General features: G+C 47.8%; 1 long non-coding RNA gene across 1 annotated transcript; it reads left to right on the top strand.

Annotated features, from left to right (window-relative positions):
• The first annotated feature begins 2,123 nt into the window (after positions 1-2,123).
• LOC125908271 (uncharacterized) lies at positions 2,124-5,182 on the top strand. Its single transcript, XR_007453351.1, has 3 exons — positions 2,124-2,261; positions 3,032-3,450; positions 4,063-5,182. It is a non-coding gene; the product is annotated as an uncharacterized LOC125908271 (long non-coding RNA).
• The last annotated feature ends 5,343 nt before the right edge of the window (positions 5,183-10,525 follow it).

Below are 10,525 nucleotides of genomic sequence, written 5' to 3'. Positions count from 1 at the left end.
CGATCTGTGTTATACGATGAAACACTCACACACGATCAACGCGCAGGATGATGAACGTGCGGGAGGATGAATTCGCAGGAGGATGAACGCTCAGGATGATGAATGCGGGATGATGAACACAGTGGCTAAAACGGAGACTCACACAGATAACGATAGAATATGGCGTTGCAGCTGATGATATTTCACACACGTTGTAGGAGCAATGCGATGGTATTAATATCGTTGAATACACGTACAATCTTCAGCGAATACTTATCTGACTTTAACAGGTTTGATTTATCTCCTCCACTCGGCGCAGCTGGTTGAAACACCCGATAAAGCAAGATGATGAATGCGTTTGGATGAAGATTCACGAGGATAGCGATGCATGAGCCAATGAATTCACTGAAGTCTAGATCACACGTTATCCCGTGGTAGCGAGGATATCCGTATCGATAAAGCGATGAAAGTGCACAAGCGTAATTGTGGCGATGCGATACTGTCGTTGTTGGAAAGCGAGGGTACTGTACGCGCGTGATTGCGGCGGTACGTTTAAGTCTGTGTCGGTGAGATGAGGATGCTGCACACGCGTGATTGCGGCGATGTGTATGTCGATGTGTCGGTAAGGCGAAGATGCTGCACACGCGTGATTGCGGCGGTACAAGTGTCTCGTGTCGGATGGGAGCTGACAACTACGCACGCGCGTGGTAGCGGCGGTGCCACAGATGAGACGAATATTCTCCAATTCACGTTGAGTAGCAAATGTTAAGAGCAATAATTCCAATTTTAACTAATTCCGATAAATCCGGTTCGAAGGACCAATGTTTCGATAGCTCTTATTTCGATGAATCCTTTATTGCTACTAAAATTTCAAAGGTTTTAATATGTGATCTTTAATGTCTCTACACTGCCGAATTTCTTCTCTCCAAAGCCGAAGCTCACCTCTCCACAGTTCATTCTCTATTCTAGAAACTCTCCAATTATCGTTGTTACGGCCATGTTTCATCCAAATGAAGCCATCTTGCACTATTTCAATGGCCTTGAAATTTGATGTTGAGTTTTGGTGCCATCTATTATCGTTGTTACGGCCATGTTTCATCCAAATGAAGCCATCTTGTACTATTTCAATGGCCTTGAAATTTGTTGTTGAGTTTTGTTGCCATCTATTATCGTGATTATGGCCATGTTTCATCCAAATGAAGCCATCTTGCACTATTTCAATGGCCTTGAAATTTGATGTTGAGTTTTGTTGCCATCCATTATCGTGGTTACGGCCATGTTTCATCCAAATGAAGCCATCTTGCACTATTTCAATGGCCTTGAAATTTGATGTTGAGTTTTGTTGCCATCTATTTCGTTGTTACGGCCATGTTTCATCCTAATGAAGCCATCTTGCACTATTTCAATGGCCTTGAAATTAGATGTTGAGTTTTGTTGCCATCTATTATCGTTGTTACGGCCATGTTTCATTCAAATGAAGCCATCTTGCACTATTTCAATGGCCTTGAAATTTAATGTTGAGTTTTGTTGCCATCTATTATCGTTGTTACGGCCATGTTTCATCCTAATAAAGCCATCTTGCACTATTTCAATGGCCTTGAAACTAGATTTTGAGTTTTGTTGCCATCTATTTTCGTTGTTACGGCTATGTTTCATCCAAATGAAGCCATCTGGCTCTTATTCAATGGCCTTGAAATTTGATGTTGAGGGTTGTTGCCATATATTATAGTTGTTACGGCCATGTTTCATCCAAATGAAGCCATCTTGCACTATTTCAATGGATTAGAAATTAGATGTTGAGTTTTGTTGCTGTCGCGCACACGAAAGTATTTTTCGGAGCAGCAGCCCAAGACAGGCACATTACACGCCGACTTAAGCACAATAATAAACGCACCAACTGGCTCTTTGCAAATAACGCCTTCATTATTTTTTTCAATTGAATTTATACTCTAAAAATGCTGACCGTCGTCGATCAGCATATTTTTCTTAGTCTATTCTTCTAGCCTATGTTTCCATTAAATCGTTAAATTCCATTTAATCGTTAAGCACGTTTAATCGCTGGCGCGTTGCATAACGTAGCTATTCAGCAAGTATTGCTACCTAGCAACGCTTTGTTTTTAAGGCTAAATTATCGTAAGCGAAAGACGGAAAGAAGGAAAAGGAGGGAAAGGAGGGAGAGGGGGGAAAGGAGGGAAAGGAGGGAAAGGAGGGAAAGGAGGGAAAGGAGGGAAAGGAGGGAAAGGAGGGAAAGGACGGAAAGGAGGGAAAAGAGGGAAAAGAGGGTTAAGAGGGAAAAGAGGGAAAAGAGGGAAAGGAGGGAAAAGAGGGAAAGTATGGAAAGGAGGGAAATGAGGGAACGGAGGGAAAGGAGGGAAAGGAAGGAAATGAGGGAAAGGAGGGAAAGGAGGGAAAGGAGGGAAAGGAGGGACGGGAGGGAAGGAAGGAAAGGAGGGTAAAGAGGGAAAGGAGGGAAAATAGGGAAAGGAGGGAAAAGAGGGAAAGGAGGGAAAAGAGGGAAAGGAGGGAAAAGTGGGAAAGCATGGAAATGAGGGAAATGAGGGAAAGGAGGGAAAGGAGGGAAAGGAGGGAAAGGAGGGAAAGGAGGGAAAGGAGGGAAAGGAGGAAAGGAGGAAAGGAGGGAAAGGAGGAAAAGGAGGGAAAGGAGGAAAGGAGGGAAAGGAGGGAAAGGACTGAAAGGAGGGAAATGATGGAAAGGAGGGAAAGGACTGAAAGGTGGGAAATGATGGAAAGGAGGGAAAATAGTGAAAGGAGGGAAAGGAGGGAAAGGAGGGAAAGGAGGGAAAGGAGAGAAAGGAGGGAAAGGAGGGAAAGGAGGGAAAGGAGGGAAAGGAGGGAAAGGCGGGAAAGGAGGGAAAGGAGGGAAAGGAGGGAAAGGAGGGAAAGGAGGGAAATGAGGGAAAGGAGGGAAATGAGGGAAAGGAGGGAAATGAGGGAAAGGAGGGAAAGGAGGGAAAGGAGAGAAAGGAGGGAAAGCAGGGAAAGGAGGGAAAGGAGTGAAAGGAGGGAAAGGAGGGAAAGGAGGGAAAGGAAGGAAAGGAGGGAAAGGAGGGAAAAGAGGGAAAGGAGGGAAAAGAGGGAAAGCATGGAAAGGAGGGAAAGGAGGGAAAGTAGGGTAAGGAGGGAAAGAAGGGAAATGAGGAAAATGAGGGAAAGGAGGGAAAAGAGGAAAGGAGGGAAAGGAGGGTAAGGAGGGAAAGGAGGGAAAGGAGGGAAAGGAGGGTTAAGAGGGAAAGGAGGGTTAAGAGGGAAAGGAGGGAAAATAGGGAAAGGAGGGAAAGGAGGGAAATGATGGAAAGGAGGGAAAGGACTGAAAGGAGGGAAATGATGGAAAGGAGGGAAAATAGTGAAAGGAGGGAAAGGAGGGAAAGGAGGGAAAGAAGGGAAAGGAGGGGAAAGGAGGGAAAGGAGGGAAAGGAGGGAAAGGAGGGACGGGTGGGAAAGGAGGGAAAGGTGGGAAAGGAGGGAAAGGAGGGAAAGGAGGGACAGGAGGGAAAGGAGGGAAATGAGGGAAAGGAGGGAAATGAGGGAAAGGAGGGAAATGAGGGAAAGGAGGGAAAGGACTGAAAGGAGGGAAATGATGGAAAGAGGGAAAATAGCGAAAGGAGGGAAAGGAGGGAAAGGAGGGAAAGAAGGGAAAGGAGAGGAAAGGAGGGAAAGGAGGGAAAGGAGGGAAAGGAGGGAAAGGAGGGACGGGTGGGAAAGGTGGGAAAGGAGGGAAAGGAGGGAAAGGAGGGAAAGGAGGGAAAGGAGGGAAAGGAGGGAAAGGAGGGAAAGGAGGGAAAGGAAGGAAAGGAGGGAAAGGAGGGAAAAGAGGGAAAGGAGGGAAAAGAGGAAAACATGGAAAGGAGGGAAATGAGGGAAAGGAGGGAAAGGAGGGAAAGGAGGGAAATGATGGAAAGGAGGGAAAGGACTGAAAGGAGGGAAATGATGGAAAGGTGGGAAAATAGTGAAAGGAGGGAAAGGAGGGAAAGGAGGGAAAGAAGGGAAAGGAGGGGAAAGGAGGGAAAGGAGGGAAAGGAGGGAAAGGTGGGAAAGGAGGGATGGGTGGGAAAGGAGGGAAAGGAGGGAAAGGAGGGAAAGGAGGGAAAGGAGGGAAAGGAGGGAAATGAGGGAAAGGAGGGAAATGATGGAAATGAGGGAAAGGAGGGAAAGGAGGGAAAGGAGGGCATTGGACTACTTGCTGATCCGTTGGTTGATGCATCCTCTCTCGAGCCACAATTTGTCGCGCACACGAAAGTGTCTTTCGGAGCAGCAGCCCAAGACAGGCACAGTACACGCCGACTTAAGCACAATAATAAACGCACCAACTGGCTCTTTGCAAATAACGCCTTCATTATTTTTTTCCATTGAATTTATACTCTAAAAATGCTGACCGTCGTCGATCAGCATATTTTTCTTAGTCTATTCTTCTAGCCTATGTTTCCATTAAATCGTTAAATTCCATTTAATCGTTAAGCGCGTTTAATCGCTGGCGCGTTGCATAACGTAGCTATTCAGCAAGTATTGCTACCTAGCAACGTTTTGTTTTTAAGGCTAAATTATCGTAAGCGAAAGACGGAAAAAAGGAAAAGGAGGGAAAGGAGGGAGAGGAGGGAAAGGAGGGAAAGGAGGGAAAGGAGGGAAAGGAGGGAAAGGAGGGAAAGGAGGGGAAGGAGGGAAAGGAGGGAAAGGAGGGAAAGGAGGGAAAGGACGGAAAGGACGGAAAGGAGGGAAAAGAGGGAAAAGAGGGTAAAGAGGGAAAGGAGGGAAAAGAGGGAAAGCAGGGAAAGGAGGGAAAGGAGGGAAAGGAGAGAAAGGAGGGAAAGGAGGGAAATGAGGGAAAGGAGGGAATGGAGGGAAAGGAGGGAAAGGAGGGAAAGGAGGGAAAGGAGGGATAAGAGGGAAAGGAGGGAAAGGAGGGAAAGGAGGGACGGGAGGGAAAGGAGGGAAAGGAGGGTAAAGAGGGAAAGGAGGGAAAATAGGGAAAGGATGGAAAAGGAGGGAAAGGAGGGAAAGGAGGGAAAGGATGGAAAGGAGGGAAAGGGAGGAAATGAGGGAATGGAGGGAACGGAGGGCATTGGACTACTCTCGAGCCACAATTTGTCGCGCACACGAAAGTGTCTTTCGGAGCAGCAGCCCAAGACAGGCACAGTACACGCCGACTTAAGCACAATAATAAACGCACCAACTGGCTCTTTGCAAATAACGCCTTCATTATTTTTTTCCATTGAATTTATACTCTAAAAATGCTGACCGTCGTCGATCAGCATATTTTTCTTAGTCTATTCTTCTAGCCTATGTTTCCATTAAATCGTTAAATTCCATTTAATCGTTAAGCGCGTTTAATCGCTGGCGCGTTGCATAACGTAGCTATTCAGCAAGTATTGCTACCTAGCAACGCTTTGTTTTTAAGGCTAAATTATTGTAAGTGAAAGACGGAAAGAAGGAAAAGGAGGGAAAGAAGGGAGAGGAGGGAAAGGAGGGAAAGGAGGGAAAGGAGGGAAAGGAGGGAAAGGAGGGAAAGGAGGGAAAGGAGGGAAAGGAGGGAAAGGAGGGAAAGGAGGGAAAGGAGGGAAAGGAAGGAAAGGAGGGAAAGGAGGTAAAGGAAGGAAAGGATGGAAAGGAAGGAAAGGAGGGAAAGGAGGGAAAGGAGGGAAAAGAGGGAAAGGAGGGAAAGCATGGAAAGGAGTGAAATGATCGAAAGGAGGGAAATGAGGGAAAGGAGGGAAATGAGGGAAAGGAGGGAAAGGAGGGAAAGGAGGGAAAGGAGGGTTAAGAGGGAAAGGAGGGAAAATAGGGAAAGGAGGGAAAGGACTGAAAGGAGGGAAATGATGGAAAGGAGGGAAAGGACTGAAAGGAGGGAAATGATGGAAAGGAGGGAAAATAGTGAAAGGAAGGAAAGGAGGGAAAGGAGGGAAAGGAGGGAAAGGAGGGAAAGGAGGGAAAGGAGGAAAGGAGGGAAAGGAGGGAAAATAGTGAAAGGAGGGAAAGCAGGGTAAGGAGGGACGGGAGGGAAAGGAGGGAAAGGAGGGAAAGGATGGAAATGAGGGAAAGGAGGGAAAGGACTGAAATGATGGAAAGGAGGGAAAAGAGGGAAAGGAGGGAAAGGAGGGAAAGGAGGGATAGGAGTTAAAAGAGGGAAAAGAGGGAAAGCATGGAAAGGAGGGAAAGGAGGGAAAGGAGGGACGGGAGGGAAAGGAGGGAAAGGAGGGTAAAGAGGGAAAGGAGGGAAAATAGGGAAAGGAGGGAAAAGAGGGAAAGGAGGGAATGGATGGAAAGGAGGGAAAGCACTGAAAGATGGGAAAGGAGGGAAAGGAGGGAAAGGAGGGAAAGAAGGTAAATGAGGGAAAGGAGGGAAAGGAGGGAAAGGACTGAAAGGATGGAAAAGAGGGAAAGGAGGGAAAGGAGGGAAAAGAGGGAAAGGAGGGAAATGATGGAAAGGAGGGAAAGGAGGGAAAGGAGGGAAAGGATGGAATGGAGGGAAAGGAGGGAAAGGAGGGAAATGAGGGAAATGAGGGAAAGGAGGGAAAGGAGGGAAAGGAGGGAAAGGAGGGTAAGGAGGGACGGGAGGGAAAGGAGGGAAAAGAGGGAAAGGAGGGAAAGGATGGAAAGGAGGGAAAGCACTGAAAGGAGGGAAATGATGGAAAGGAGGGAAAATAGTGAAAGGAGGGAAAGGAGGGAAAGGAGGGAAAGGAGGGATAAGATGGAAAGGAGGGAAAGGAGGGAAAGGAGGGAAAGGATGGAATGGAGGGAAAGGAGGGAAAGGAGGGAAATGAGGGAAATGAGGGAAAGGATGGAAAGGAGGGAAAGGAGGGAAAGGAGGGAAAGGAGGGAAAGGAGGGACGGGAGGGAAAGGAGGGAAAGGAGGGTAAAGAGGGTAAGGAGGGAAAATAGAGAAAGGAGGGAAAGGAGGGAAAGGAGGTATAAGATGGAAAGGAGGGAAAGGAGGGAAAGGAGGGAAAGGATGGAATGGTGGGAAAGGAGGGAAAGGAGGGAAATGAGGGAAATGAGGGAAAGGAGGGAAAGGAGGGAAAGGAGGGAAAGGAGGGAAAGGAGGGAAAGGAGGGTCGGGAGTGAAAGGAGGGAAAGGAGGGTAAAGAGGGTAAGGAGGGAAAGGATGGAAAGGAGGGAAAGGAGGGAAAGGAGGGAAAGGAGGGAAAGGAGGGAAAGGAGGGAAAGGAGGGAAAGGAGTGAAAGGAGGGAAGTGAGGGAAATGAGGGAAAGGAGGGAAAGGAGGGAAAGGAGGGAAAGGAGGGTAAGGAGGGACGGGAGGGAAAGGAGGGAAAAGAGGGAAAGGAGGGAAAGGAGGGTAAGGAGGGACGGGAGGGAAAGGAGGGAAAAGAGGGAAAGGAGGGAAAGGATGGAAAGGAGGGAAAGCACTGAAAGGAGGGAAATGATGGAAAGGAGGGAAAATAGTGAAAGGAGGGAAAGGAGGGAAAGGAGGGAAAGGAGGGATAAGATGGAAAGGAGGGAAAGGAGGGAAAGGAGGGAAAGGATGGAATGGAGGGAAAGGAGGGAAAGGAGGGAAATGAGGGAAATGAGGGAAAGGATGGAAAGGAGGGAAAGGAGGGAAAGAAGGGAAAGGAGGGAAAGGAGGGAACGGAGGAAAGGAGGGAAAGGAGGGAAAGGAGGGTAAAGAGGGAAAGGAGGGAAAATAGAGAAAGGAGAGAAGGGAGGGAAAGGAGGTATAAGATGGAAAGGAGGGAAAGGAGGGAAAGGAGGGAAAGGATGGAATGGTGGGAAAGGAGGGAAAGGAGGGAAATGAGGGAAATGAGGGAAAGGAGGGAAAGGAGGAAAGGAGGGAAAGGAGGGTAAGGAGGGACGGGAGGGAAAGGAGGGAAAAGAGGGAAAGGATGGAAATGAGGGAAAGGAGGGAAAGGACTGAAAGGATGGAAAAAAGGGGAAAAGAGGGAAAGGAGGGAAAGTAATGAAAGTAGGGAAAGGAGGGAAAGGAGGGAAATGAGGGAAAGGAGGGAAAGGAGGGAAAGGAAGGACGGGAGGGAAAGGAGGGAAAGGAGGGAAATGATGGAAAGGAGGGAAAGCACTGAAAGGAGGGAAATGATGGAAAGGAGGGAAAATAGTGAAAGGAGGGAAAGGAGGGAAAGGAGGGAAAGGAGGGAAAGGAGGGAAAGAAGGGAAAGGAGGGGAAAGGAGGGAAAGGAGGGAATGGTGGGAAAGGAGGGAAAGGAGGGAAATGAGGGAAATGAGGGAAAGGAGGGAAAGGAGGGAAAGGAGGGAAAGGAGGGAAAGGAGGGAAAGGAGGAAAGGAGGGAAAGGAGGGAAAGGATGGAAAGGCGAGAAAGGAAGGAAAGGAGGGAAAGGAGGGAAAGGAGGGAAAGGAGGGAAATGAGGGAAAGGAGGGAAAGGAGGGAAAGGAGGGAAAGGAGGGAAAGGAGTGAAAGGAGGGAAAGGAGGGAAAGGAGGGAAATGAGGGGAAAGGAGGGAAATGAGGGAAATGAGGGAAGGGAGGGAAAGGAGGGAAAGGAGGGCATTGGACTACTCTCGAGCCACAATTTGTCGCGCCACACGAAAGTGTCTTTCGGAGCAGCAGCCCAAGACAGGCACAGTGCACGCCGACTTAAGCACAATAATAAACGCACCGACTGGCTCGTTGCAAATAACGCCTTCATTATTTTTTTCAATTGAATTTATACTCTAAAAATGCTGACCGTCGTCGATCAGCATATTTTTCTTAGTCTATTCTTCTAGCCTATGTTTCCATTAAATCGTTAAATTCCATTTAATCGTTAAGCGCGTTTAATCGCTGGCGCGTTGCATAACGTAGCTATTCAGCAAGTATTGCTACCTAGCAACGCTTTGTTTTTAAGGCTAAATTATCGTAAGCGACAGACGGAAAGAAGGAAAAGAAGGGAAAGGAGGAAAATGAGGGGAAAGGAGGGAAAGGAGGAAAGGAGGGTAATGAGGGAAAGGAGGGAAAGGAGGGAAAGGAGGAAAGGAGGGAAAGGATGGAAAGGAGGGAAAGGATGGAAAAAAAAGGAGGGAAAGGAAGGAGGAGGGAAAGGAGGGCAAGGAGGGAAATGAGGGAAAGGAGGGAAAGGAGGGAAATGAGGGAAAGGAGGGAAAGGAGGGAAAGGAGGGCATTGGACTACTCTCGAGCCACAATTTGTCGCGCACACGAAAGTGTCTTTCGGAGCAGCAGCCCAAGACAGGCACAGTACACGCCGACTTAAGCACAATAATAAACGCACCAACTGGCTCTTTGCAAATAACGCCTTCATTATTTTTTTCAATTGAATTTATACTCTAAAAATGCTGACCGTCGTCGATCAGCATATTTTTCTTAGTCTATTCTTCTAGCCTATGTTTCCATTAAATCGTTAAATTCCATTTAATCGTTAAGCGCGTTTAATCGCTGGCGCGTTGCATAACGTAGCTATTCAGCAAGTATTGCTACCTAGCAACGCTTTGTTTTTAAGGCTAAATTATAGTAAGCGACAGACGGAAAGAAGAAAAAGAAGGGAAAGGTGGAAAATGAGGGAAAGGAGGGAAAGGAGGGAAAGGAGGGTAATGAGGGAAAGGAGGGCAAGGAGGCTGGGAGAGAAAGGAGGGAAAGGAGGGAAAGGATGGAAAGGAGGGAAAGGATGGAAAAAAAGGAGGGAAAGGAAGGAGGAGGGAAAGGAGGGCAAGGAGGGAAATGAGGGAAAGGAGGGAAATGAGGGAAATGAGGGAAAGGAGGGAAAGGAGGGAAAGGAGGGCATTGGACTACTCGCGAGCCACAATTTGTCGCGCACACGAAAGTGTCTTTCGGAGCAGCAGCCCAAGACAGGCACAGTACACGCCGACTTAAGCACAATAATAAACGCACCAACTGGCTCGTTGCAAATAACGCCTTCATTATTTTTTTCAATTGAATTTATACTCTAAAAATGCTGACCGTCGTCGATCAGCATATTTTTCTTAGTCTATTCTTCTAGCCTATGTTTCCATTAAATCGTTAAATTCCATTTAATCGTTAAGCGTGTTTAATCGCTGGCGCGTTGCATAACGTAGCTATTCAGCAAGTATTGCTACCTAGCAACGTTTTGTTTTTCAGGCTAAATTATCGTAAGCGAAAGACGGAAAAAAGGAAAAGGAGGGAAAGGAGGGAGAGGAGGGAAAGGAGGGAAAGGAGGGAAAGGAGGGAAAGGAGGGAAAGGAGGGAAAGGAGGGGGGAAGGAGGGAAAGGAGGGGAAAGGAGGGGAAAGGAGGGAAAGGACGGAAAGGAGGGAAAAGAGGGAAAAGAGGGTAAAGAGGGAAAGGAGGGAAAAGAGGGAAAGGAGGGAAAGGAGGGAAAGGAGGGAAAGGAGAGAAAGGAGGGAAAGGAGGGAAAGGAGGGAAAGGAGGGAATGGAGGGAAAGGAGGGAAAGGAGGGAAAGGAGGGAAAGGAGGGAAAGGAGGGAAAGGAGGGAAAGGAGGGAAAGGAGGGAAAGGAGGGACGGGAGGGAAAGGAGGGAAAGGAGGGTAAAGAGGGAAAGGAGGGAAAATAGGGAAAGGATGGAAAAGGAGGGAAAGGAGGGAAAGGAGGGAAAGGATGGAAAGGAGGGAA

This window comes from Anopheles coluzzii, unplaced genomic scaffold (assembly GCF_943734685.1).
Source record: "Anopheles coluzzii unplaced genomic scaffold, AcolN3 scaffold_25_ctg1, whole genome shotgun sequence".
Classification (NCBI taxonomy): Eukaryota; Metazoa; Arthropoda; class Insecta; order Diptera; family Culicidae; genus Anopheles; species Anopheles coluzzii.
The sequence above is the reverse complement of the archived record's forward strand: the minus strand, read 5'-3'. Positions and strand labels throughout refer to the sequence as shown.